This window comes from Ornithorhynchus anatinus, chromosome 10 (genome assembly GCF_004115215.2).
Source record: "Ornithorhynchus anatinus isolate Pmale09 chromosome 10, mOrnAna1.pri.v4, whole genome shotgun sequence".
Lineage (NCBI taxonomy): Eukaryota > Metazoa > Chordata > Mammalia > Monotremata > Ornithorhynchidae > Ornithorhynchus > Ornithorhynchus anatinus.
The window spans coordinates 20,933,344-20,960,704 of NC_041737.1; the positions used below are offsets into that span (position 1 = coordinate 20,933,344).

At 39.7% G+C, this 27,361-nt stretch overlaps 1 protein-coding gene across 1 annotated transcript in view; it reads right to left on the reverse strand.

The window, feature by feature from the left end:
• GPC6 (glypican 6) overlaps positions 1–27,361 on the reverse strand; it is a 719,587-nt gene that overhangs the window by 300,792 nt on the left and 391,434 nt on the right. The gene's annotated exons all lie outside the window — the stretch shown is intronic.

Sequence of the window (27,361 nt, forward strand, 5' to 3'; positions counted from 1 at the left end):
GGTCCATTCTTTACTCTTTTTATCCTTAGCTTCTCATTGCTTTCAATGAAGTCATCAACTGCCTTTTCAAGTATTATCGCTGATTCTCATCCTACCTCTCTGAAGCAGTTTGGTCTAGTGGAAAGAGTACAGGCCTGGGGGTATGGAGACCTGGGTTCTCTAATCTCTTCTCTGTCACTTGCTTTATGACCTTCAGCAAGTAACAAGTTCCTTGGGTTTCAGTTTCCTCATTTGTAGAATAATGGGGATTCATGCCTGTCTCCCTCCCTCTTAGACTGTAAGCTTCATGCAGTGCAGGGGCTGTGTCTGACCTGATGACATCCTACCTACCTCAGGATTGAGTACAGTACTTGCCACATAGTGAACACTTAAATACTAGAATTATTATTATTATCTACAACTACTTTTTTAATTTTTGCTAGTTTCCTTCTTGTGTCTTTCTAACTATAGGTTTGCAGAACATAGCTCTGATCTCTTTTTGCTTTCCCTTAGTTCTTCTCATGTCACTTTACTCTCTCATCAGCTCACATGGTTTCGATTAACTTTCTAGACTTCCAATTCTAGCCTCTTGACTCCCAATCGTGCCCTGCCCTCTCACCTGCTCCTTGGCCCCGTATGTTTTTTTTTCTGCCTCTGGGGCACCTCCCCTAGAAGACCTGATAACTCCTTAAATTTCATGTATTCATTCCTTGATGAGTAGTTATTGAGCATCCAGCGTGGGTCAGTGGAAAGAGCCTGGGCTTCAGAGTCAGAGGTCATGAGTTCGACTCGTGGCTCTGCCACTTGTCAGCTGTATGACTGTGGGCAAGTCACTTCACTTCTCTGTGCCTCAGTTACCTCATCTGTAAAATGGGGATTAACTGTGAGCCTCACATGGGACAACCTGATTGCCCTGTATCTCCCCCTGTGCTTAGAACAGTGCTCTGCACATAGTAAGCGCTTAACAAATGCCAACATTATTATTATTATTATTCTAGGCACTTGGGAGAGCTTAATGAAAAGAAAAGATATGGTTCCTGCCAACAAGGACATTCCAACCTCTGTTACTTATGTTGAAGTCATCGTTCCTCATAAAATCAATCTTCAATTCAATTGAAACAAAGCTTTAATCAAAGTTTTCCTGTTAAATATTATAAAATATGCCAGTTAAGTAAAAGGAAATCTAACATCTGCATAAAACCTTACATTTCCACATCTATTTGATTTTTATCATGAAAAAACCAGGTTCATGGCAAAAACCAAATTACAGAGATGTTAGTAAAACATTTACATTTCATATGTGTGTTTAACAAGCAATTGCCTGGCTCCCAAAATATTTATTTTCAATATCCAGCTTGTTTTTATGGTCATTCCAGTCTATTTGAAATCTGTTCAATTTGTGCAACCAGTAAATTACTTTCCCATAATTGCTGTAATTGTAGTACTCTTAATATGCTTAGGCTTATTTCTCAAGATTGAACTATAGCTCAAGCATTTTCAGAGAACCAGTAGAAATTTTAGACATTCTCAGGTCACACATAGAAAGGACAGGAGGGGAAAAAGAGAACAGAGAGGGAAAGAAAGAGGGATAAAACATGGAAAATGACAGATGCCTGAAGGAAGCAGAGGAGAGGGAAAGAAGGAAATAGATCTTGACAGGAGAGAGAAAGAAATCAAAACAGTAGAACAGATCTGGAAAGGAGATAGAGAAACAGATAGAGAGAAAGATCTGAAGAAGGGGCACAGACAGAGCTAGACAGGAGAGAGGATGGAACTAAGGCATACAAAGCAGAAATAGGCACAGACTTACATGGACATAGAGACAGAGAAAGGCAAAGAGGACAATAATGAGATAGGGAGAAACACACAAACAATGACAGAGAGATATACCATTCTCCTCTAGACTGTTAACTCATCATGGGCAGGAAATGTGTCTGTTAGGTTGTTATATTGTACTCACCTAAGTGCTTAGAACAATGCTCTGAAAAGTAAGCCCTCAATAAATATGATTGACTTCCATTATCACCTAAGGTGGGGGAAGATGGGTCTGCACATCCAAGATAAGGAAGACCTTGGCTTTAGATATGTCACACTTCAGCATCCATTTCATATTCTGGTCAGCAGAAAAGGGCAAGCTTAACCATTTTGTTTGACCACTCTGTTCCAAAATTTGTGGAGATGTACAAAATGGCCTAATAATCTTCAATTACCAGGAAGTGAAAAGTAGATTGCTTCTGTCCCAACCCCTGCAGTCATTACCTTAACCTCATGTCTGAGCAATGTTATAAGTCATCCCAGATCAGCCACTTGTCAGCTGTGTGACTTTGGGCAAGTCACTTAACTTCTCGGGGCCTCAGTTACCTCATCTGTAAAATGGGGATTAAGACTGTGAGCCCCACGTGGGACAACCTGATTCCCCCTATGTCTACCCCAGCGCTTAGAACAGTGCTCGGCACATAGTAAGCGCTTAACAAATACCAACATTATTATTATTATTATCATTAACTTATTTAATTATATTTAACTTATTTAATTCTATATTTAACTATAACTGTGCCTGCTACCCCAATACAATAAGACCACTTATTTAGGAAGATGTCTGAAAACTTTTAAAGAAATCTTGATAGCAATAAAGACTTCTATCTTATTCTAATATGGTAAAATCTCTAGGCTAAAGAAACTATTTCAGCTGGATCAAAATATTCTAAAGAAAAGAATCCATCATAACACCTCTAAAACAGAAACAGATCACATTTTAGGAAGCAGCATTGGGGATTGCTGTAGTTGAATAAATAATGAATGCACTATTCTTTGGCAAACAAAAAATATTCTGATGCTGAGACTATTCCATAAATCAATCCTAATTTACAATGGCCAAAACCCCTTGGTTGGTAAACCGGACAGCATGAAGAACAAGAAAACTTTAAAGCACAATATATCAGTGCCCATGCATAGTATTTCCCAATGCATCTTCATTTATAAAAACAAAACATGAACAATAACAGTTGCCTTCCCTCTCACCCCCAAAGATTCCTGCTCCTGGAGTGCCCCATGCATACTGGGATTGGGATAAAATTTGCTAATGTACATTGTTGGTGACTTCTCCTCAGTGGACAGCCAGCTATGCTGTCTTCTCAGGCACTAGCACCAGACCTCCTCCATGTCATTTAGGACACTTCATCCACTCCTCCTTCCACAACCCCAGCGGGAAAGAGAATAGAGTCCATAGCATGACACCTGCCATTGCTCTGTCACTGTGGTTCTGAGTGTGAATCTGCCCTGGATTTCATGCCACAAGAAGCCTGAGATGCTTTTCCTCTAGCCACAATTTCTATTGATTTTGTTTTTTTATGGTATCTGTTAAGTGCTTACTATGTGTCAGACACTGTTCTACGCACTGGGGTAGATATAAAGTAATATGGTTGAACACAGTTCACGTCCCACATGGGGCTCACAGTCCCAATCCCCATTTTACAGATGAGATAACAGACACAGAGAAGTCAAGTGACTTGCCTAAGGTCACACAGCAGATGTGATGGAGCCGGGATTAGAACCCAGGTCCTTATGGATCCTAGACCTGGGCTCTATCCACTAGGCCATACTGCTATTTATGTATTTGTCTTTGTGTTGTGTGTTATTGTTTCATCATTCCTGATTCAGCTGACTCCAGTCCCTTTCTCCTAACTTACGCTTTTAGACTGTGAACCCATTAGTCCCCATGTCTAATTCTCATCCAGCGCTTAGTGCAGAAACATTGTGGCTCAGTGGAAAGAGCCCAGGCTTGGGAGTCAGAGGTCATGGGTTCGAATCCCAGCTCTGCTACTTGTCAGCTGTGTGACTGTGGGCAAGTCACTTTACTTCTCTGTGCCTCAGTTACCTCATCTGTAAAATGGGGATTAACTATGAGTCTCACATGGGACAACCTGATGACCCTGTATCTACCCCAGAGCTTAGAACAGTGCTCTGCACATAGTATGCACTTAACAAATACCAGCAATATTATTATCATTCAGTATTCTGCAGCCATGAGTGCAGAATAAATACTATCACTACTATTAAAATAAAATAAAGTAAAATAAAAGTATGTGCACATACTTGTATACACACATTATATAAATATACACATTACGTATTCATTCATTCATTCATTCAATAGTATTTCTTGAGCACCTACTATGTGCAGAGCATTGTACTAAGCGTTTGGAATGTACAAATCGGCAACAGATAGAGACGGTCCCTGCCCTTTGATGGGCTTACAGTCTAATCAAGGGGGAGACAGGCAGAGAAGAACAGTGCAAATAAATACAGTCAAGGGGAAGAACATCTCATAAAAACAATGGCAAATATATAGAATAAATAAATAGAATCAATAATAGAATATATTATACATACATACATTACATGCATAAATATATTCAGGCAAGCTATTCCTTGAAATCCCTTCCATGGGTCACAGCCAGAATCATAGGCTTAATTATTCTTGATTACAGATGAGGCTACCTAGCATTTATTTGCATTTAACTAACTTTTTACCTGAATTTTAAAATTTTGTAATGAAGTTTCTATATGTGTATTTTTAAATCTTGATTTTGGACAATGCAATTAATTCTCCCCTTTATCATTTGGCAGGTAGATGGCCAGGGAACAGTAGCTAAGATAGTGGGGATGGTGGCAGACTGTGTCTCAGTTACTTCATCTGTTAAATGGGGATTGAGAATGTGAGCCCCATAAGGGACAGGGACTATGCCCAATTTAATTTGCTTGTATTTACCCCAGTGCTTAGCAGTGCCTGGCACATAGTGAGTGCTTAAGAAATACCATCAACATCATCATCAATCAATTTATTAATAGTGCTTATTGAGCACTTAACCGTGGTGGAGCAGTAAAGAGGCACAAAGAGGCCAAATACAAGGACTATGTCTAATTACCACCTATGTACTATTTCGCAGCACTTAGTACAATGCTTTCCATGCAGTAAGTGCTAAATCAATAGCAGTACTACTACTAAGTGACTTGCCTTGGGTAACCCAGTAGACCAGTGACAGAAATGGGACTAGGATTCAAGGCTCCTAAATCCCAGTATGGAGCCCTTTTGACTAGACTACTGCTCCTAGGAAAGATTAAAAGAAAGGATAGTGAATCAGTGGTGGCAGCAGGTAGGATAAGTGGAATAGGCCTAGCATCTTCGCTTCCATCAAGTGAGATGTCACTTCCAGTTTTGTTGCCGTCATCCACAGTTCTAAAACATTCTGAATCTGAATCTTGGTTTAACTTGGCAGGAAATCAGCCATGTATCAGATTATAAATATCCTCACAAATTCTATTATAATTCATGTTAGATGCTTCCTGCTTAGCCAATTGAAGTTGGAGGCAATGAATTGTTATCTGATTAAAGAGGTAGGAAGAAGGGCACTGAGTTATCTTAACTGCCTAGGAAATGGACCATAAGAATAACAGGGGTCAATTCCCTTCCTCCCTCCCTCCAATTTGGGCCTGTTGAATACAGCTCAGATCAAAGATTTAGCTATTTACATTGCCACCAATTCCTTTGTTCACAAAGAAGCTTTGCCTTTCTTTGTCTTAACTCTTAACTGCTCTTAAAATGAGAGATGGCTACTTCCATAAAGGTCACTGAACATGAAAAAAAATGTGATCAAACTGAAATTTAGACTTTAATAACTATTAGATCTTCAAATGTGGATAGCAGAAGGAAACCCAGGATCATATTTATTTCAACTAGGAATAGTATTTATGGAGCTCTTACTGTGTGCAAAACACTGTACTAACTGGGGGAGTACAATATAACAATAAACAGACATTCCCTGCCCACAAGAAGCTTACATTCTAGAGGATTGACTGACTTTCCATACAGGCCTAGACAAATGAGGATGAGCAAGAAGCAGCAACATGGCTTAGTGGAAAGAGCATGGGCTTGGAAATCGGAGGTAATCGGTTCTAATCCCAGCTCTGCCACTTATCACAGATTGGCTTAATGGAAAGAGGCCGGGCTTGGGAGTCACAGGTCATGGGTTCAAATCCTGACTCCACCACTTGTCAGCTGTGTGACCTTGGGCAAGTCACTTAACTTCATTGTGCCCCAGAGACTTTTCTGTAAAATGGGGACGAAGACTGTGAGCCCTACGTGGGACAACCTGATTACTTTGTATCTACCCCAGTGCTTAGAACAGTGCTTGGCACATAGTAAGCGCTTAACAAATACCAACATTATCAGCTGTGCGACTTTGGGCAAGTCACTTAACTTCTCATCTGTAAAATGGGGATTAATCCTGTGAGCCCCACATGGGGTAACTGATTACCTTAAATCTAACTCAGCACTTAGAACAGTGCTTGGCACATAGTAGGTGCTTAAATACCACTAATATTATTATTAATAAACTATTCTAAAATAATGCAAAGGCAAGGTGTGACTTGGAACAATGCAAAATCCTTAACCATTGGCAACTGAAACCTTGCAGAATATTGGCTTCAAGATTCTCTACATTTATATCTTTTTATTCCATGATCTCCAACCCACACAGAACAGAATATCCCCAAAATAGCAATAGCAGCAGATACTACAATGCCCTTATCCATTTGGAAAGCTATTTTGGAGTATGATATTCTGAGTGACTTAATAAGACTTGGAGTGGTCTTTACCACTTTCTTGTGAAAACCAGAAGGAAAAAAGAGAATAAAATTAAAGTTGCTCTCTCCACAACTAGATAGTCTAGATCTTGAAACAGTGGACCAGAAAGGGCATTATGGTGACTATTAAGAATTTTCTCTGCCAAAGCATTGCACTAAGCTTTGTGGAACATTCAAATAATCAGACTAGACTTAGAGAAGCAGCATGGCATAGTGGATAGAGCACAGACCCAGGAGTCAGAGGTTATGGGTTCTAATCTTGGCTCCGACACTTGCCTGTGTGACCTTGGACACGATAAGTCACTTCTCTGTGCCTCAGTCATCTCATCTGTAAAATGGGGATAGAGACTGTGTCCAACCTGATTTGCTTATATCTATCCCAGTGCTTAGTACAGTGGCTGGCACATAGTAAGCGCTTAACAAATACCATAATTAGTATTATACAGCCTATGACCCATACAGGACTCATAATTCAAGTGATGGGAAAGCAGGTATCCTTTTTTGCAGATTAGGTTTAGGAAGTGAAATGATTTGCCCAAGAGCACACCATGGGTTAATACAGAGCCAGGTGGAAAAGTAGTTGTTTTGGGCCTCCAGCAGTGCATCATCACCAACACAATTATTTCTGGATTGTTTTGGAAGGCCTGACTCCACCTTCCCTTCCCACCCCATCTTCTAACATTTCAATGAAGAGAGACCTCTCTCAGACCCCCCTTCTCCATTTGCCATCTTTCATCAGACAATCCGATCTCATCCAGGACTGTGATAATGATGCTTTAATTGGCCGATCCTTGGGCTACAAGTGGTGCCACACATTCTGGGTGATGAATTCTCATTGTCATGTAGTAGTCAATCTGAAGTAGGATAACCCAGTGACATTTTTAGATAGTGAAGGAGTAGGTGGGAAAGAAAAAAAACACACTCTGCCCCACACAGGCTAGGAAGAAAGGAACCAGGTATTCCTTTTTCTGGACTGGGCCACTGGAAGAATTGATTAATAAAAAAATGGTTTGCCCAGTTTACTGTCTTCCTGACACCTGGGTCCAGAATATAAGACTCTCATATTCAATGTACAATCAAAAGGGGATTGGGAGTAGAAGTAACAGTTGCTGAATGTGAAAACTGGGAAAAGCATTAAATGAATTGAAGATCTGGGAAGTCTGTGTACCCTGCAGCATATGTGGAATTTCACACTCTGTTAGCCAGGAGGCATGACTAAGGGAAGCCCCCTCCTTTTTCCTAGGCTAAGTCAGTGGAGAGATACTTATGTCAAAACAAAAAAAAAAGCAGCAAGACATAGTGGGAAGATCACAGGTCTGAGGATCATAGGACTTGGGTTTTAATCCTGATGCCAAGTAACCGCTATCTTACCTTGGGCAAGTCACTTTCCTTGGAGCTTCAGTTTCCTCATCTGTAAAATGTGTAATAAATATCTATTCTCCCTCTTAGACTGTGAACCCCATGTGGGATGGGGACTGTACCCAAATAACTTCAGTCTACCCCAGAACCTTAGTACAGCAATTCGCACGAAGAAGCAGTTAAATACCACAATTATCATTAATATTATTACAATAAAGAAAAACATATAGAGGGGGCACTTACCCTATCTGCTCACCTCCTCACCTCCGCCAAACTGATTCTCTTTCCCTCTTCAAAACCCTACTTAAAAATCACCTCCTCCAAGAGGCGTTCCCAGACTGAGCTCCTCTTCCCCCTCTACTCCCTCTGCCATCCCCCCTTTACCTCTCCGCAGCTAAAGCCTCATTTTCCCCTTTTCCCTCTGCTCCTCCACCTCTCCCTTCCCATCCCCACAGCACTGTACTCGTCCGCTCAACTGTATATATTTTCGTCACCCTATTTATTTTGTTAATGAATTGTACATCGCCTTGATTCTATTTAGTTGCCATTGTTTTTACGAGATGTTCTTCCCCTTGATGCTGTTTATTGCCATTGTTCTTGTCTGTCCGTCTCCCCCGATTAGACTGTAAGCCCATCAAACGGCAGGGACTGTCTCTATCTGTTGCCGACTTTTTCATCCCAAGCACTTAGTACAGTGCTCTGCACATAGTAAGTGCTCAATAAATACTATTGAATGAATCTGCTACCCTCCTGCTTCCTGATCCAATTTTAAATATAATTGTTATTGGCACAGAATTTTCATCATCCAGTTTCATTAGCTTTCTAGAATGGACATTAGACTTGAATTATCTAGCCTTATTTAATTTTTGACCCATTTAGTTTCTATTTTAATTCCATTCCATTTATATTAATCTATAGATATATTACATAGCACCTGAGCTTTGAAATACTGGAGAGAGTGTACATTAATTTCAAGAACATCCACAACAGGATAATTCAGCTCATAATATATATTCATGTATGCTGAAAAAGTTAAGTTAAATGCCATAAAATTCCTTACAGGTTTAAATTATTTCAAAGAATGCTTTTTTTGTAGTGAAAGGCATGAAAATACACTATTAGCCATCAGCAGAATTCTAAGCAGTCATTTTCTTTGACCCAATCTTTATTTTGATCCCCTTTGAGAGATATTCATACCATACAAATCTCTCAAGATGAAGTGGCAAGGACTCTAAAATCTCTCTATCCTAATTGTTACAGAAACAAATGAAAGAACAATGCCTTTAGGAAAGCAAAAAACAAATTTCAAGACCTACTAAAACTCTAAGACAGCAGAGGCTTTGAACATAAGATGTTAAAAATTAGCCAAATTCGTAGTGCACAGCAAGTCATATGTAAAACGGCATAACCAAAGCAAAGAACCATCCTCTGTTATATTATAACATTCACATAAATCAGTTCAATATTTGCAACGTTTTAGGTTGAGATTAAAATTGGAATTTTTAATATAATGACATCAGCAATTCTAAAATCCTCTAAATACCACAGGTGTTTACCTTTTCTTGCTTTATTGAATAGATTCACTGCATGAAGGAATTTGTTATGATTAAATAGCCTAGGGACTAGTACATGTTTACTATCTGCCAGTAGTTGTGTGGCTTAAAGTTTTCTTTAACAATTGACTTCATTTCATTTGCATTCTTTACTTTCTGCAACTGACAAGCTTCTATATTCTTTTAAAATGGATACTTCAAAAGATTGATGTTTATGAGAGCAACTGGTTTATTTTTCATGTGTCAAGACATTTCCTTAATGCTTAGGTCCTTAAAGAGTTCAAGGGAGTCAGGAGGGGAATCCTTGGATGATAATGTCTAAGCCTGTGCCTTGGGTAAAAGGAGCCCTTTGAATCTCAACCCGGTGTCAGAAACTAGGACCTACAGAGTCTGCTCATCCCCTAGAAGGAGTCAGGCTAAATGTTCAGTACTGGAATATAATAATAACAATAACAACAGTAATAATAATTTCTAAGCACTTAGTATGTTCCAAGCACTATGTTACACGCTGTGGTAGCTGCAACATAATCAGGCTGGATGCAGACCTTGTCTCACATGGGTCTCACAGTCCAAGTACTAGGGAGAATAGGTTTTGAATACCCATTTTACATATGAGGAAAGAGAGGCACAGAAAGGGTAAGTGTTTTTGTTTTTTTTCTAGTATTTGTTAACCACTAACTATGTGACAGGCATTGTTCTAAACTCGGCAGTAGATGCAAACTAGTCAGGTTGGACACAGTCCATGTCCCAAATGGGGCACACAGACTTAATCTTTGTTTTACAGATGAGGGAACTGAAGCTCAGAAGAAGTGAAATGACTTTCCCAAAGTTACCCAGCAGATGTGTGGCAGAGGCAGAATTAGAATCCAGGTCCTTTGAACTCCCAGGCCTGGGCTCTATCCACTAGGCCATGCTGTTTCTCTGATTTGCTAAGGTCACACAGCGGGCAAGTGACCGAGCCTGGGATTAGAAAGCCATGTCGTCTAACTCAGGCCTGGTTGATAGGTATATTTCCCCACTCAAGCCTGTTCATAAGCATAACCAGAAGCTTTATATTGAAGAATATGAATGCTTAAGCCAATTAAAATGCAAAGAAAATTATGCAAGAAGCATTTGCAGCTTAAATGGAATAAGAAATGTAATTACTAAATTAAACTGTCAGAAGCTGTAGAAGGCATGGAAGCCAGAGATTCAAATGAAAACTAAAATTAAAGAATATAAAATTTAACTAGAACTTTTAACTAACTTGGAAACATTCTTCTGTAGATTTGAATGAGAAGTTAAATTACCTTGTTCTTTCATTGTTTTTGACAATGGGAGGGTTGAAAAAACATGATTGAGTATCAGGCAGTTCCAGGGGATCGCACCCTTCACTGCTGCCTGTTTAATGGATGTGAACAGTCCTCATCCTTGGTCCCAAGGATGATGCTCCAGCTACATCAGGATACTGTTGAATCTAGCCAGTGCATGTATTGGCCATTGTATTTGCTTTATTTCTTGAACTTGTTGTGGGCAGAGAATGTCTGTTATAGTGTACTCTCCCCAGTGCTTAGTACAGTGTTCTGCACACAGGAAGTGCTCAATAAATACGATTGACTGAAAAGCTCTGTCACTGCTCAGCTTTATGAACGTGGGCAAGTTACTTTCTCTCTACCTCCGTTTGCTTATCTGTAAAATGGCATTAAATTTATTGAGTGCTTACTATGTGCACAGCACTGTACTAAGCACTTAGGAGAGTATGATGTAACAACAAACACATTCCCTGCTCACAACGAGTTTACAGTCGAGAGGGGGGACTATTGAGTTCTTACTGTGGGTGGAATACTGAACTCAGTGATTGGGCGAGTACAATGTTAGAGTTGGTAGAAACGTTCGCTGAAAATCGAGCTTGAAGTCTAAAGAAGTCTAGGTGACATGACTCGAAGGTTTAATACATTCATGGTCCTGTCAGAGAAGATCCATGAAACCTGTGAATAGTGTCCTGGAACCTCTTACAGAATGCCTGAGCCACAACGGCATCAATAGGGTAGATGTGTTCATTCATTCAATCGTACTTCATATTAATCGAGTGCTGTGTGCAGAGCACTGCACTAAACACTTGGAAAGTACAATACAGCAATAAAGAGGGACAATCCCTGCCCATAATGGGCTCCCAGTATGGAGGAGGGTAGACAGGCATCAATTAAAGAGGCATCAATATAAATAAATAGAACTAAAGATATGGACATATATAATAATAATAATAATGTTGGTATTTGGTAAGCGCTATGTGCAGAGCACTGTTCTAAGCACAGGGGGAGATACAGGGTAATCAGGTTGTCCCACGTGAAGCTCACAGTTAATCCCCATTTTACAGATGAGGTAACTGAGGCACAGAGAAGTGAAGTGACTGGCCCACAGTCACACAGCTGACAAGTGGCAGAGCTGGGAGTCGAACCCATGACCTTTGACTCCCAAGACCGGGCTCCTTCCACTGAGCCATGCTGCTTCTCTATGTGCTTTGGGGAAGAAAGAGGGGAAGGCAAAGGGAGAGAGTCAGGGTAATGTGGAAGGGATTGGCAGCTGAGGAAAAGTGGGGCTTGGTCTGGAAAGGTCTCTTGGAATTGGTGCACCTTCAGTAGGGCTTTGAATGGGGGAGAGTGACTGTCTGGCGGATTTGAGGTGGGAGGACGTTCCAGAAGTAGGACGCTGGGCAGAGGTTGGCAGTGAGGCAGGCAACACTGTCACTGTCACAGACAGACACTTCTAATCACAGTGAGAAGGTTAGCACCAGAGGAGTGGTGTGTGTAGTCTGGGATGCAGAAGGAAAGAAGGGAGATGAGGTAGGAGGGGGCAAGGTGATGGAGAGCTTCAAAGCCAATAGTGAGGAGTTTTTGTTCACACACAGATTGAACCCCTAAAGTTTTAGGCTGCCACCAGGAGAAAACCTGTTGAAAGTTGACAAGGTATAGAATACATACAAAACAATTCAAGCAGTCAGGGCAGGGACTTCTTCTGTCAACATGTATTTATATCACAATAAATCATTGAATGTTCCCTGACCGGAATACTTGGGGTTACTTTGCTTCTTCCCGGCTGCATTTCAGAGTACAGTGATTTTAGCTCTTTCCTTCAGCATAAGACCTTGATTCCATGTCAGAAGAAGCTATATGCATTATTCACTGCTCATCCACCAATTCCAATTTGTACCCATTTCTATTTCGGTCTGTCTGGTGCCCTATATTAAACTTTATCTTGTTAAGAAGCCCAAATTAGTCTCAGATCTTTTGAAAAAAAGATATTGATGTTATGAACTGCTGCAATTCATTTATTCCAGTATTTGAATGTCATCGACAAACTTTTAATTCCTTGAGCTATTCAAAAAGACAGTGGAAGCTAGTATATCATCCCACTGGATTAAGATGAAAATTCCTCAGCTCTCATAAAATTCTCCTATTTATTCATGATTTGGGGGTTGGTTTACCATACATACTGCTCATCAGATTCAAAGGGACATGCAGAGCAAGCAGGAACACATACAGTTAGACTGGACTAAAGCCAGTGATAGCTGTAAAGTTGGGGTTTTATTTTTTCCTAGAAATAGTACAAACCTATATTCTTGATAATAGATTACATTCAATTTAACACTGCTGTACACAGAATCCTATTTACAAGGGGATCATATTTTTTTGAGAAGCAGCATGGCGTAGTGGAAAGAGCATGGGTTTGGGAGTGAGAGGTCGTGGGTTCTAATCCCAGCTCTGTCACTTGTCAACTGTGTAACTTTGGGCAAGTCACTTAACTTCTCTGTGCCTCAATTATCTCATCTGAAAAATGGGGATTAAGACTGTGAGCCCCAAGTGAGACAACCCGATTACCCTGCATCCCACTCCCAGTGCTTAGAACAGTGCTTGGCACATAGTAAGTGTTTAACAAATACCATCACCATCATCAACAAAATTTTCATTTGGAAAATACAATACCGCTTGTACTCAACAGAATTTACAATGCCTAAATATTCTGGATTAACTGGCAATAAATTGCATGTAAAGATGATGATTAATCCTTTTATGTACTTTGTAGAGAACCAATAGTTCCAAATAATTTCATTCCTATTTATGCCTTCCTTTTTTTTTTGGCAATGACTCCAAAGGTCCTTTTCCCAAAAGGTGTGTGTGTGTGGTGAGGATTAGGGTTAATAGAGAGTAAAGATTATAAAAATTCAAGAATTATGTCAAATGTGTGCATCCCTGACTGAAAACACACACACACACGCGTGCACACGCTCATCTTTCCCTAGATTATGAGCCTACCGTGTTCTGTTTATGGTGAATCCACCTGTGTTTAGCACAGAGCATAGAATATGCATTAGCACTTAATAAATGCCACAGTGATAACACACATTCCCAGATAAATATTACCCTGTTAATTAGCAGTGATCACGAATGTTCTTAATTGCTAACAAAATAGTTTTCTTTTTGCCCTTACTGCACTGTAATAATGATTGTGGTATTTGTTAAGCACTTCGTATAAAATACTAAGAGCTGCGGTAGATAAACTATAATCTGATTAGCCACAGTCGTTGTTATACATGGAGCTCACAGTCTAAGAAGGAGGAGGAATGTATTCATTCCCATTTTACAGATTAGGAAACTAAAGCACAGAAAAGTTAAGTGACTTGCCAGAAGTCCCACAGCAAACAGGAAACAGAGCTGGGATTAGAACCCAGGTCTTCTGAATCTCAGGCAATTGTCATGGAGAGTGTGCTGCACAATGTGGGTGGTACTGTGGGTCCCACAGTGGCCTTTTCAGTCACACATTTTCCTGCATATGAATTTCACCAGCAGTGGCGTCTTCTTTCGCTATGAAGGACAACTCTCATTCTCTCTTTCTAGAAACAAACTACAGACATATCAAGCACTGTTTGGCTAATATGTGGCCAAACAATCAGATCTCCCCACATGACCTTACCTCACTGATATCCAACTATAATCCAACCCACAACTTTGCTCCTCTACTGCCAACTAACTCATGATAGCTCGATCTCCTTGGTCTAGCTTCTGATCCTTTATCCATACCCTCCCTCTGACCTGGAACATTCCCTTCATAGCTGACCTATCACCACTCTCTCCCCCCGCCCCCACTTCGAAGCCCGCCTAAAACCATATTTTCTCCAAGAAGTTCCTTCATCCTCATTTCTTCATCCTATTTGACTTCCCTTCCGCATGACTTACGCCCTCAGATCTGACTGCTTAAGCACTTGATATTCCCCACCTCTACAGCATTCAGGTACATATTCTTTTACTCTCCCATTTCCCCATCTATAATTTTAGTGTCTGTCTCCTCCTAGACTGTAAACTACTTTTGGGCAAGGATCATATCTAAACCACTCTAATGTACTGTACTCTCTCAAACACTTAAAACAGTGCTCAACAGGTAGTAAGCACTTATATACTTTGATTGATTCACTGGTTGCATGAAGTGACCCTGCTCCAATATCAAGCCCTCTTTACCTACTTTGCTACTTTACTAAGCTCTGCACAAAGGATTCCGATATAACAGCCCATACCAGCCATGGTCCCACTGCACCATCTTTTTCTTATTTGAATCCAATCAGGCCAGAAGCTCATCACTTAATAGTGTCATTAAAAATTACATGTCATATGCATGATCCTCATTACAAAGATGATATGTGAATGTTCTGAATATTCTGTGATAAAGTGAGGACCCTAAGGCCACAAGACAATGATTATTTTTCTTCTGGGGAGTCTGGTATGGGAATATGGGTAGAAACTTGCTACTCATAAATCCAATCCAATAAATTCAAAACTGGTTGACTGGGGCAGGAGGAAGGGGTATAATCTGGGGTATTCAAGTCCTTGAATGGTTGTTCTGGGACAGTAGGGGAGGTAGGGATAGAGAGGTCGTTAGGTCATATTTATTGAGCATTTACTATGTGCAAAGCACTGTATAAAGCACTTGGGAAAGTAAATGTAACAAGAAACAGGCACATTCCCTGGCCACAAGTTTATGCAGGAGCAAGGGTTGGGCCTGGTACTGTGAGCCTGGTCCATAAAGTGGCTACGCCACCTAACTCCACCTCCATCCCATCACCATCTCTTTGGTCATCAACAGCTGCGGTCCCTGCCACTGTCATTTTACTCCACCCCAACGGCCTGGAGGATTCTTCAGGTTCTTCAGTGGTAGTCTGGCGTCCCTCCATTCAATGCAGAAAGCCTTCTTGCTTGCTATCAATTACTCCACGGCCCCTGAAAGCCCACCCTCCAGTGGATTCTGGTTAGAAATCTGTTTTACTTTCAGCATGGGAACCATTACCCACCCCACACACATCTCCAGGATTGACTGTGGCTACAGAGCAGCCTAACTCTAAGCCGCAGGCTGGAGCAGAGGTATTACCACATGTTCATACTCTGTGCTGTGGCAGAAGAAGGCAGGCTGTTACCATCAGTAGCAAGAAGGTGTCCAAAGAAAGCTGCAGCAAGGGCGTCAAAATGGATACACAGAATCATGTGATTTTGAGCCCTGCAAACTGCCCCATCAAAAAACATATTTGTTTTTCTTTTGGGGGGATGCTTTTTGGTTTACAGAGACCAAGAGAAGAAGTAATGCTCCTATTCAGCTGATGTAAGATGGTACTAGCTGGGCACTCCCCCAACTACCCCCACCTGGATAAGTAGTGACCCCCTCTCTCCCCTCACTGTCTTTCCCCTTACCTTCCTTCTTCTCCAGCCATCTCCATCAGGACCAAGTAAGTCCAGCTATCCAGAGCAGGGGTCCCTCTGGATGTGATCGTTTATGACGGGGGGATGTTGTGGGTGGGGTAGGCTATTTGTTAAATAAATTCATGGGGAAATAGTTCTCTAACAAATTTTTTAAAAACTAGTAGTAATCCTCCCCTTGCTTTCTTTCTCATTGGTAGCATTTCCTCCACAACTTTTCAAGGATCTGTACTTTCCTCTCCATCCAAATAGCCATCACACTGGTCCAGGTACTTGATACATCTTAGTTTGACTACTGTATCAGCCTCCTTGCTGATTCCCTGACTCCAGTCTCTGCCTCCTTGTTGATTCCCTGACTCCAATCTCTGTCTTCTCCAGTCCATAGTCCATCATTTTTCTAACGTTAGGCAGCCTGACCATGGTGGACATGAAAGTGCTCATCAGCAGCTCCTACCATTTTGGGGAGTGGCAAGCCCCCCATACTTGTGTTCATTCTTTCTCTCTCTATGTGTTTAAGCACTGGTTACAGATGCTTGGTGAATTACAGTGTGGGTGGCTCATGGCTCCACAGTTCTCTGCTGCAAACTCAGGCTCAGTTCTAGCAAAGGGTACAGGAGTGAGGAGGAAAATGTGACAAGGCCCAGAGGCTCCATCCACTACTCTGGGTGGATAGACAAAGGGAAGAGAAATAGAGACACAAATATTCATCCAAACTGGTTCTTTCAAATATGGGCTGTTGAGGGATTTAGCATTACAGAACTTCAGGGGGGAAGGTAAGATGAAAGTAAAAGGCTTTTCTAATGACAGTCCTATTATTACATGCAGCTTAATCTTGGAAGCATGACTTTCAATGATAGAAAATCAACTGCGTTTTTAAAAAAATCACCTGTTTTATGGAGATAAAAAAGGAAATGTACAGTGTCTTTGCATCTTAGGACAAAAAACCTTGCATTTGGAACTCTAACCACATCACAGTAAATGTTTTGAATACTGAGCAGCTCATTCATCTCAATAAATTCCCAAATTACTTATTTTTCCAACAGCCGCATCATCTAAATGAACAAGATTTAGGACCATATATGACAAAGAGTAATTTCATTTATTGCATTTCTGGAAATAAGAATTCCACAGAGAGCTTAGGTCAGTCAGCAAGGTGTAGAACTTAATAATGCTTGAATCAGACAGAATTAGGGTAATAAATAATATACTTTTTGATTTCAAAGCTGAAAAGAAAATCTACAGGGCTTACAGTATTTTCAATGATAGAAACTTTCCTCCCGCTTCTACTTCCCTACAAAAGGTGAATTCAGTCATTTTAGAAATACTGGTTATGGTTATGAGACAGATTAAACTAAAACAATATGACTGGGTGTACCACATTAGGTAGGACAATCCAAATTCCAGGAGGTTTCACCTGATACCCTAGAAAGCCTCCAGGTAATCCTACCTTTGACCAGAATGCAGCTCAAGGGAATCTGATGGCATTTTTGATGGTACTGCCATCAGAAATGGAGAAAAGGAATCGAAGGTACCCAGATTCCTCTTCCTTCCCTTCTTTGGCAGCCAGGCTCCTGCTATGACTGTTAACTCTGTCATCTCTGTAGCTACAATGGCCCTTCCAGGCTGTTCCCTCAAGGCTTTTGTCACAGTTGCTGCTCAGCATAGGCACTAAAGGATATGATGGTTGATGGTGGAGGAACTGCTGAGGATGAAATCTCTACCCCCTCTTTTTGTGCCCCTGTTATTCTGTTTTCCCTCTCCCTATTTCCTTCCTTTACCACCCACCCCGCACGCTCCGCTCCTCTGCCACCCACCTCCTCACTGTCCCTCGGTCTCGCCTATCCCGCCACCGACCCCTGGGCCACGTCCTCCCGCGGTCCTGGAACACCCTCCCCTCCTTACCTCCGCCAAACTGATTCTCTTCCCCTCTTCAAAACCCTACTTAAAACTCACCTCTTCCAAGAGGCCTTCCCAGACTGAGCTCCTCTTCTCTCTCTTCTCCCTCTACCACGCCCCCTTCACCTCTCCGCAGCTTAACCCTCTTTTCCCCCCATTTCCCTCTGCTCCTCCCCCCTCCCTTCCCATCCCCTCAGCACTCGTCCGCTCAACTGTATATATTTTCATTACCCTATTTATTTTGTTAATGAATTGTACATCGCCTTGATTCTATTTAGTTGCCATTGTTTTTACGAGATGTTCTTCCCCTAGACTCTATTTATTGCCATTGTTCTTGTCTGTCCGTCTCCCCCGATTAGACTGTAAGCCCGTCAAACAGCAAGGACTGTCTCTATCTGTTGCCGACTTGTTCATTCCAAGCGCTTAGTACAGTGCTCTGCACATAGTAAGTGCTCAATAAATACTATTGAATGAATGGAGGGTCCCCTCCCGACTGCAGTCCTATTCTCTGTCCTATCCGGACCACTGAGGAAACTTTTTAAAAGTGAATTTTCATTCTGTAGAAGATAATTCTTCAGTATCTTGTAACTGAAGCTTGTTCAGTGCCACCATTTTCAAGGAGGTAGGCTTGTGTCAGAATAATGCCTATTTAAATCTTATTTTCTACAGGGATGAAGTAGAGAAGTAGCGTGGCTCAGTGGAAAGAGCACGGGCTTTGGAGTCAGAGGTCATGAGTTTGAATCCCAGCTCTGCCACTTGTCAGCTGTGTGACTGTGGGCAAGTCACTTCACTTCTCTGTGCCTCAGTTACCTTATCTGTAAAATGGGGATTAAGACTGTGAGCCCCACGTGGGACATCCTGATTCCCCTGTGTCTACCCCAGCACTTAGAACAGTGCTGGGCACATAGTAAGCGCTTAACAAATACCAACATTATTATTACCTCGGTTTCATTTCAGTACTTTATACTCACATCCTTGTGTTCAGGAAATCATTGGGGATATACCCTGTTGGTTTGTAGGTAAGGGAACCCTTCCTGCTCTCCCTCCACATTCCCACATTCTCTCCAATAGCCTGGGCTTATGTCAGAGTGGAAAAGAAACTTTTAGCTGACAGAAGCAGAATTTTGTGTTTGAGCAATATTCACCTAGAGATAAAGGCATGTCCATGCTTACAGAAGAGTCAGCAGAAAATTTGTTCCAGGAATCCTCCCTCTATCTACAACCCTTTCAAGGGCTGTATACTTCAGGAGAGTTTTGTGTACAAGGAAGGGTATAGGGGAAAGGAATGGAATGAGAAAGAGAAAGAGAAACAGTACAATTAGGCTGAAACATGATTACCTACTGCTTGAGGTATAATAAGTCAACATTTATGCAGCTTTGACATTTAAATCAGAACCACAAAAAACCTCTACTGAAGCTTTCATTTTGCCAGCAAGAGGGAATGCAGTGTCAACCAATGGCTGTTCTGACTGAATTCCTGAACGATATCAGAACTAGAAGGGATCTTGAGAGATCATCTCGTCCAGGCTCAGGCACCTAAATGATTAAACAGTCCAGGACAGATAGTTGTTGTACCTGGCTTACAGGCCATCAGGGAAGGGGATTCCATAGCCCTCAGTGTGCTGAAGCACTGCTATATCTTTCTGACAGTTATGAAATACTTCCACAATTCCAGTGCAAATATCTTCCTGTTTAATTTAAGCCTAGGAAGAGTAATTAGCATGAATCCTCCCGATTATGACCCTTAACTGACTATAAGACATTTCATTCACCTCCAGACCTTTCCTTCAGAGAAATGCTTTTATTCCTTCCTCATATGAGCTATTTTTCATTCCTTTAATATAAGAATAAAATAGTAGCAAGTGATGAAAATGTCAGTATTTGGAATTACTGAATAACTATGCTGTCTAGTACTGAGAAATTTACATGATTTTTTAAAAAATAAAGCATGATCAGTTATAATAAATTGCTCTCTAAAGTGAGGAAATTGACAAAAAACTCTGTTGTAACACCACTGGGAACCAGTCAAATGACTCTTAGCTTTTCAGTGGAATTTGAGGTAGTGCTTGCTATGGGAATGCATTCCAGAGGGAACAGGAGACATAAGTGTCAACAAGAAATACTAAAACCAATGAGAAAAAGAGAGAGATTAGATTCCAGGAGATAAGAATCAGAATGTTTTTATTTCTCTTCCTTGGTGTTTTAGTTATGCATGGGAAGAGAAATAAGCTTTTCTCCAACAGTGTAGATTCATAAATAATGTTTCGAGTGTTTATTCTTCAGTTTGAGAGCAATGTGTCTGAGTTTTACTATGGAATATTTTGTCATTCTATATGAAAATATGAACAAAAGCCATTGCTGTCCACTAAATATCTGTTGTGTTGCTGAAACATCTAAATTTGTGTTATACATTTCCTCTCAGAAAATAATATTCCAAATTCAGGTTGCACAAACTTTTGTTTTGAAGAAATAGTAGTCATTATACTTGTAGATGTATTGACTACTCACTCGATGCTGTGCATTGTTCTAAATGCTTGGGAAGGATAAAACAAAGTGATATGTTCCTTTTCCAGAAGTTTAGATTAAAACTCGTGGGGGGGGAGGAGAGTCTAGACACAAAAATATTTACAGCTAGAAATGTAAATAAATGATAATGACATGTAGCTTTAGCTCTTTTTGCCTTCCATGAAACCCAGTTTACAATCAGATGTCATTTACAGTAGTGTTGGCCAAATCTTTAGAGATAAGCTTAAGAAATTCTAATCAGAATTCTAATATTTGCTTTGTCTATCTATTTGGAGGCTGTTCATAATTTATCTCAATGCCTGATTCATTTACCAGTACTGTGCACATCGAAAACTCAAAAATGACAGTACGATATTTGTGACTGAATTTATACTTTAAACAATAGAAACTCTACTGAGTTGTCCACAATTAGCCAAGCTTTGGACATAAAGAAAAATGTAAAATCTTCCAAACTGAAATGACTGCAGGACTGTAAAATGGGTAATTCTGGAAGTGGATTTAATTCCCTCAAGCCACATAGGTATCACTTGTGTACTGAACCTGCTATATACTAATTAATGTCAGTGTCTTGACAGCAGCCAAAATGCCTAATTAACTTTCTATGGGAGAAATTTACCACAGGAATTTCCAGAAAGCTTTCTAGATTAAGTGGGTGATAAATGGATGCCCAGCTCTATAGATTAGATTCCAAAAAACTCATCCACTAATATACTTTTTATATGCAACTGATTATTTAAAATAGAAGTAAATAGTTTGGCTTATTTAGATGCTTAATGGAGTCTAGGGATCTGTATTTATTGAGATGTATCTCTTCAAAGTGACCTTCCCTGAGCCATTTTCCATACCCACTCTACCTTTCTACGTCCCTTGTGCATTTGGCTGTGTGCCCTTCCAACACTTGGATACTCACTCCAGTCCCATAGCACTTAGGTACATATCATCATACTCCACTATTTTCTTTACCTGTAAAAATGTAAGGTCCTTGTGGGCAGGAATAATGTCTATATATTGTATTGTACTTTCCCAAGCACTTAATACCATGTTCTGCACACAGTAAAAGCTCGGTAAATATGTCATTAACTGATTGATTGATTGTGGGTATCCTGGCAAATAGTAAGCAATTAAATGTAATTATTATTATTGCTAAATCCTATTCTTTAGTGTCTGTGAATATCTGGGGAGGGTTAAAAGGAGTTGGGAGGGGAAAAATAGCCACTTCTGCTTGGCTTCACTGTGAAGAAACTTCATTTATCAGTAAGAGATCAATAAATTTGGATGATTCTACAGTGTATCAGCTGCTTCTTCCTAGTATATATAGTAGGGGCTTTGAAGGAAATGAGTTTATATTTACCTTTCTAAAAAAGACACCTCAAGTTGAAACTCACCTGACTCTCCAGATACATTATGAAAACTGAAATACCTTTGGAATAAAATAAAATATGTAATTTAATGTGAAACCAAATAGAAAACTTGAATCAACCTTTTTATTTTCACAGTTGCTCTTTCTTCTTGCTAGTTTTTCACAGTCTATAGAAACTTTAAAAGTATCAGGTGTTTGGGGATTGCTGTTCAATTCTTAGTTTGGAAAGGGGATGCAAAACGTATTACTTCATACAAATATAACTGTAGCCTTTACTTTTGTGCTTATAAACTAGGGGTAACCTGTAACATGATATATGTGAAAGAGATCAATACTTGTTATTTGGGAGTTGGGGTATTAAAATAATCCAGGATATGTTTTGAAAGACTGACTCTCCCACAGATTGTTCTTGGGTAGTTACTAAATAATCCTGGACAGTTCTTTCCTTTTATTGTACTTATTTTCAAGAAATTTCTTTGACATGTAAGCAAGGAAGAATATAGGTAGTATTTTGCATTTGAATATACAAAAATTTTAAGGATCCTTGCCAAAGTAGAGACTATTAATGCACAACATTATTTCTTTCCTCTACTTTCTGATAAGCATACCCCACTGGATATGTTCCTCAAAAATACAGTGATATACTGAAAATCTGGATTATTTGTATATTTTCCTATGGGCTTACACCTAATTGAATAGGCTCTATACAGAATCAATCTAAACAGGATGATGAAACCTTATAGCTAAGTAAAAATGGCCCAAGATCATTTCCCACGGGCCTGGGTTCTCTGCCTCAACTAGGATCTTAAAATTTTCCTCAGCTACAGATGAATCACTCCCCCAGTCTCCATGGTGATGGTGCTGATTCTGGCTAAAGATAAACAGGAACTCCTAGAACCTATTAGCACATCCTGATTAAGACACCACTTGGCTTTTTTTTTTTTTTTTTGGGTAAATGGGGGAGATGGGAGACAGGAAGGAGTTAAGTTAGGGAATCAGGAGAGAAAGAGAAACTGCTTAGAACAGAGAAGCTTAGGAACACTTCCATCTTCTCTGCCTCACAAGCCCATAACTGTGGTATTATCCTTGATTCATCTCTTTCAATCAACATATACAATCTCACCAAATCCTGTCAGTTCTATTAAGCACTTGATATTCACTCTCAGCACTGCAGCACTTATGTATATATCCATAATTTATTTTAATGCTTGTCTCTTCCTCTAGACCATAAGCTCCTAATGGGCAGGGAAAGTGTCTACCAAATCTGTTTTGTTGTACTGTCTGAAGCACAGAGCACTCCAACAGAAAGCACTCTAAAATCTCATTGACTGATTGATAACGGAATAGTGTGATGAGAGGAAGAGGAGGGAATTCATTTTGCTAGAATGATTAGACTTTATGGTAGGTGGGGCTTGATGATCCTGGGCTACTTCAGCAATTAGTGCATGACTTAATGACATATTTTGTGACTGAGGTGATTTGGAAGCAGAGTCTAGGCCAGTACTATGTATAGGGCTGAAAAAACATTTTTTTTCCAATCTTTAATAACTCAGCAGGGTTTTGAGCAGCCACTAGTTTTGAGTGAGTGAGGAAACTTTTTTGAATTTACTATGGAGGGAATTCCAAATGTTATTAGAAAATACCTCACAGCTTCTCGTAAGGCCACTTGCTATATTATAAATCCTCAAAAAAGGTGAGAAATTTCACGCTTTGTAAAGGTCTCAGTTGCTCTCTAAAAGATGGTATGTTCTTCCAAAAGATGAGAGTTGCTCTTCTTTTCCTCTTTTACACCCTAAGATATTGGTAGCTTAATATGCAATGATTTGGCAAAAGAATGAGAAAATACCTTTCTGGCTTTGTCAGATTTTCCTTATTAGGCCTGGAAATCACTTCCAGTTAAATTGTAGCTGAAAATACATCAGATATAATTTTAGATATGATTTCTAACCATGTAGACTAACTCACAGAGCTTCACAGATGTAGGTGGGATGTGGTTGAGTTTTAAAATTATTGGTCATCCAAAACTGTAATTTATCACTGAATTTTCTTTCATTTAAAAGTTTCAAAAAGAATAACCAGATCCTATATTATGTACACAGGAAACATCGCCTTATACTCTTCCAAGCACATTATAAGTGCTCAATGAGTACCAGTGATTTATTGATTGATGAATTAACTGATTTGAAGTCAAGCTTCAAGGGGCTGTTGGCCTTATTTACATCTAAGAGGGTAGTCACATTTGACTAATACAAGCACCGATATTTTATGCTGAAAGAAACTGAATGAATACAAGTTTTGATGGAACTCAGAGAACTGTCTCAAGTCATTTTTCTATTCAAAAAGACTGAAAAATTAAAAATAGATACCAAGATAATTGAGATAATTTGGAAAGAAGGAAGATGGAAAGGAGAAATGTGAAAAGTTGGTTAAATCATAGTAGTAACGGTAGTAGTACAGTTGTCCTGAACTTCAAAGGTGATACTTCTGATGGTGAGCCTGCTTTCATGACTAAGCATTTTGAGACAGTATCTCTGGCACATATATACTTTTTTTATGAAAATATAATATTTCAAGTTTTCTGGTCTCTTGTAATTTGGATGAATCCGGCTTAGACAGCAGCAATTAAGAGATGCAAGTCACGTCCTACCACTAGCTAATTTTGCACTTGAATTGTCTTTGCAATCAAACATTTGAGCACTTACTGTGTGCAGAGCTCTGTACTAAGTGCTTGGGAGAGTTCAATATAATAATATAACAGTCACATTCCCTGCCCACACCGAGCTTGCAGGGGAAGACAGACATTAATATAAACAAATTACTTATACGTACATAAGGACTGTTGGGCTGGAGGGGGTTGGTGAATAAAAAGAGCAAGTGGGGGGGTGGTGCAGAAGGGAGTGGAAGAAAAAGAAATGAAGACTTAGTAAGGAAGGCCTCTTGGAGGAGTGTTTGAAAAGTAACTGTCTCAGAGATATGAAGAGGGAGGGCATTCATTCCAGGCAGAAAAGGGACAACAGGTCAACAGCAAGTCGGACGACAGTGAGGTACAATTAGTAGGTAAGCATTAGAGAAGCAAAGTGTGTGAGGTGCATTGTAATAGGAGATCACGGAAGTGTAGTGGGGGGCAAGGTGATTGAGTACTTTAAAGCCAACAATAAGGAGTTTCTGTTTGATCTGGATGTGGATGGGCAACCACTGGAGGTTTTTGAGGAGTGGGGAAAGATGGACAGAACATTTTTGTAGAAAATTTATCTGGGGAGCAGAGTGAAGTATGGACTGGAGTAGGGAGACAGAGAAGGGCAGGGACATCAGAAAGGAACCCGATGAGCAATCACGGCAAAATAGGATAGGAGTTTGGATTAATGTGGTAGCAGTTTGGATTGAGAGGAAAGGGGGAATTTTAGCCATAGTAATACTACTCCTGAAATAGTAAGAGTAAGTCACATGGGAATCAAAGAACGAGTTACTCCTGAGTTTTGTACATTTCTGTTGCTGATATATTCACTACATTCTCAAAGCATTGCCAGTAAAGATTATCTAATTTTTTTTAAGATTATCTAAATATTTTATCTCAACTCAAATGAATGTAGGAAACTTTCAGTCAAAGGACAGTTTGAAAATTGAGAGTATGGGCACTGTGTCATTCCAACTTATATACCAGTAATCAAGAAAGGCCATCTCCATTAAGAAGGTTTTCACCTGACTTCAAGACAAAGATGCATTTTCTCTTTTTCTTCAGAGGTCTCAAACTGGAGAGGTCGACATTAGCCAGTATAGTTCTAACACTCAAGTAAGCACTTCTTCCAATCTACTAGTGAGCTGCTAGGTGAATTGAAGCATATTACTTTCACTCTTTGAACCTCAATAAAACATGTCCTCCATGATGTTTTGATATTCATTTGAATTTTTAAATACCTACGGTTTATTCAAGCTGGAGGATGTAATTCTTGGTTATTATTCAGGTGGAAATTCTTTAAAAAGATGACAAAAAAATCTAATGCCAAAACATGTGTCCTTTATATGAAGATAAACTTGTCTCATCACTCAAATTTCTCATCTGCATCCCAAAAATTTAGCTAAGGGTACATTGGCATAGTCATTCACATCAAGATTCCACATTCATTTTTTGTATATGTTAAAGCAGCCACCAGAATTTTCCTTGCTACACCTCCTGTAACTCAGTGCAGCTGTAACTTCATATATGCTCATTTCTTCAGAAATATGAGTAATTTTAAACACCTTAATGCCATTTTTTATCCTCCAACAGATGAGGAGCATAAAAAATTCACCTGCCTTCCAAAAAATAACCCCCAAGACATTTCTGCTTCCTGCTGGAAACTCATCCTGTTGAATGCAACTATTTCTAAATGACATACATGTGAGTTTATTTGTTTGGGACTGAGTTAAGCTGTTCTGCAGAAGAATTGATCCCTGAGTCCAGACAATAAAGGTCATTTCTTGGGAGCCACTCAATGAAATTTCTATAATCTTTTATTAGCCAATATGTTTACCCAGAAATTATCATAGCTCAAAGGAACTACCAAATAAAATGTTTCAAAGTTCTCTCATCTACTACAAACACAACATTTTTTCTGAAAATCCACTTAGTTTTTTTGTTTTTGTTTTATCCCCCCAGTCTGGAACTCTCTCCTTGAATGTTTGAAACCTTCTCCTTGGTATACTTCCATTAAGCACTGCGCTGTATTTACGATGCATCACATGATTTTCTGGTTTTAGGAATCTGACTTAGAGGTTTGCATAAATGATGAGGCACATTAGTGGCTGAAATATGCCACTATAATTTGCCCAATGTTACACTCATCCCCAGGTAATTGCAGAAAATACAATTGAAAGGACTTTTATTGAAAGGCATGTGGCAGGGGAAGGAAAACATTTGCCAGTATCAGGCATTGTGCATTTTGCTAAATGTTTCTGCCCATAAAATGTGTCCTTTTTATCCTTGGATTGCTATTTGGGAAATGTTTTTTGGCAGTATACCCCACTGAATGATTTCTACAATTCAAGAAAAAGTTGAGATTCTCATTCCTTCCTTGCAATTTCCTGTTTACGAAACTTGGGAAAACATTTCAGAGTTGCTTAAAGGTTTCTCTTTCAGAGGATGAAGGAGAGGTTATCATGTTTATTCATAAAAATACTGAGATGATATGAAATATATAAACTTTTAATCTAAAAATAAAACTTATGACCTTGTAGCTTTAGGATAAAGACATCAACTTTTAAAAATCATTGTTTTGGTACTTTAATTTAAGGTAACAGGATGATTGGGGTATCTAGAAGGAGATACTAATTTGACCAAGAAAATT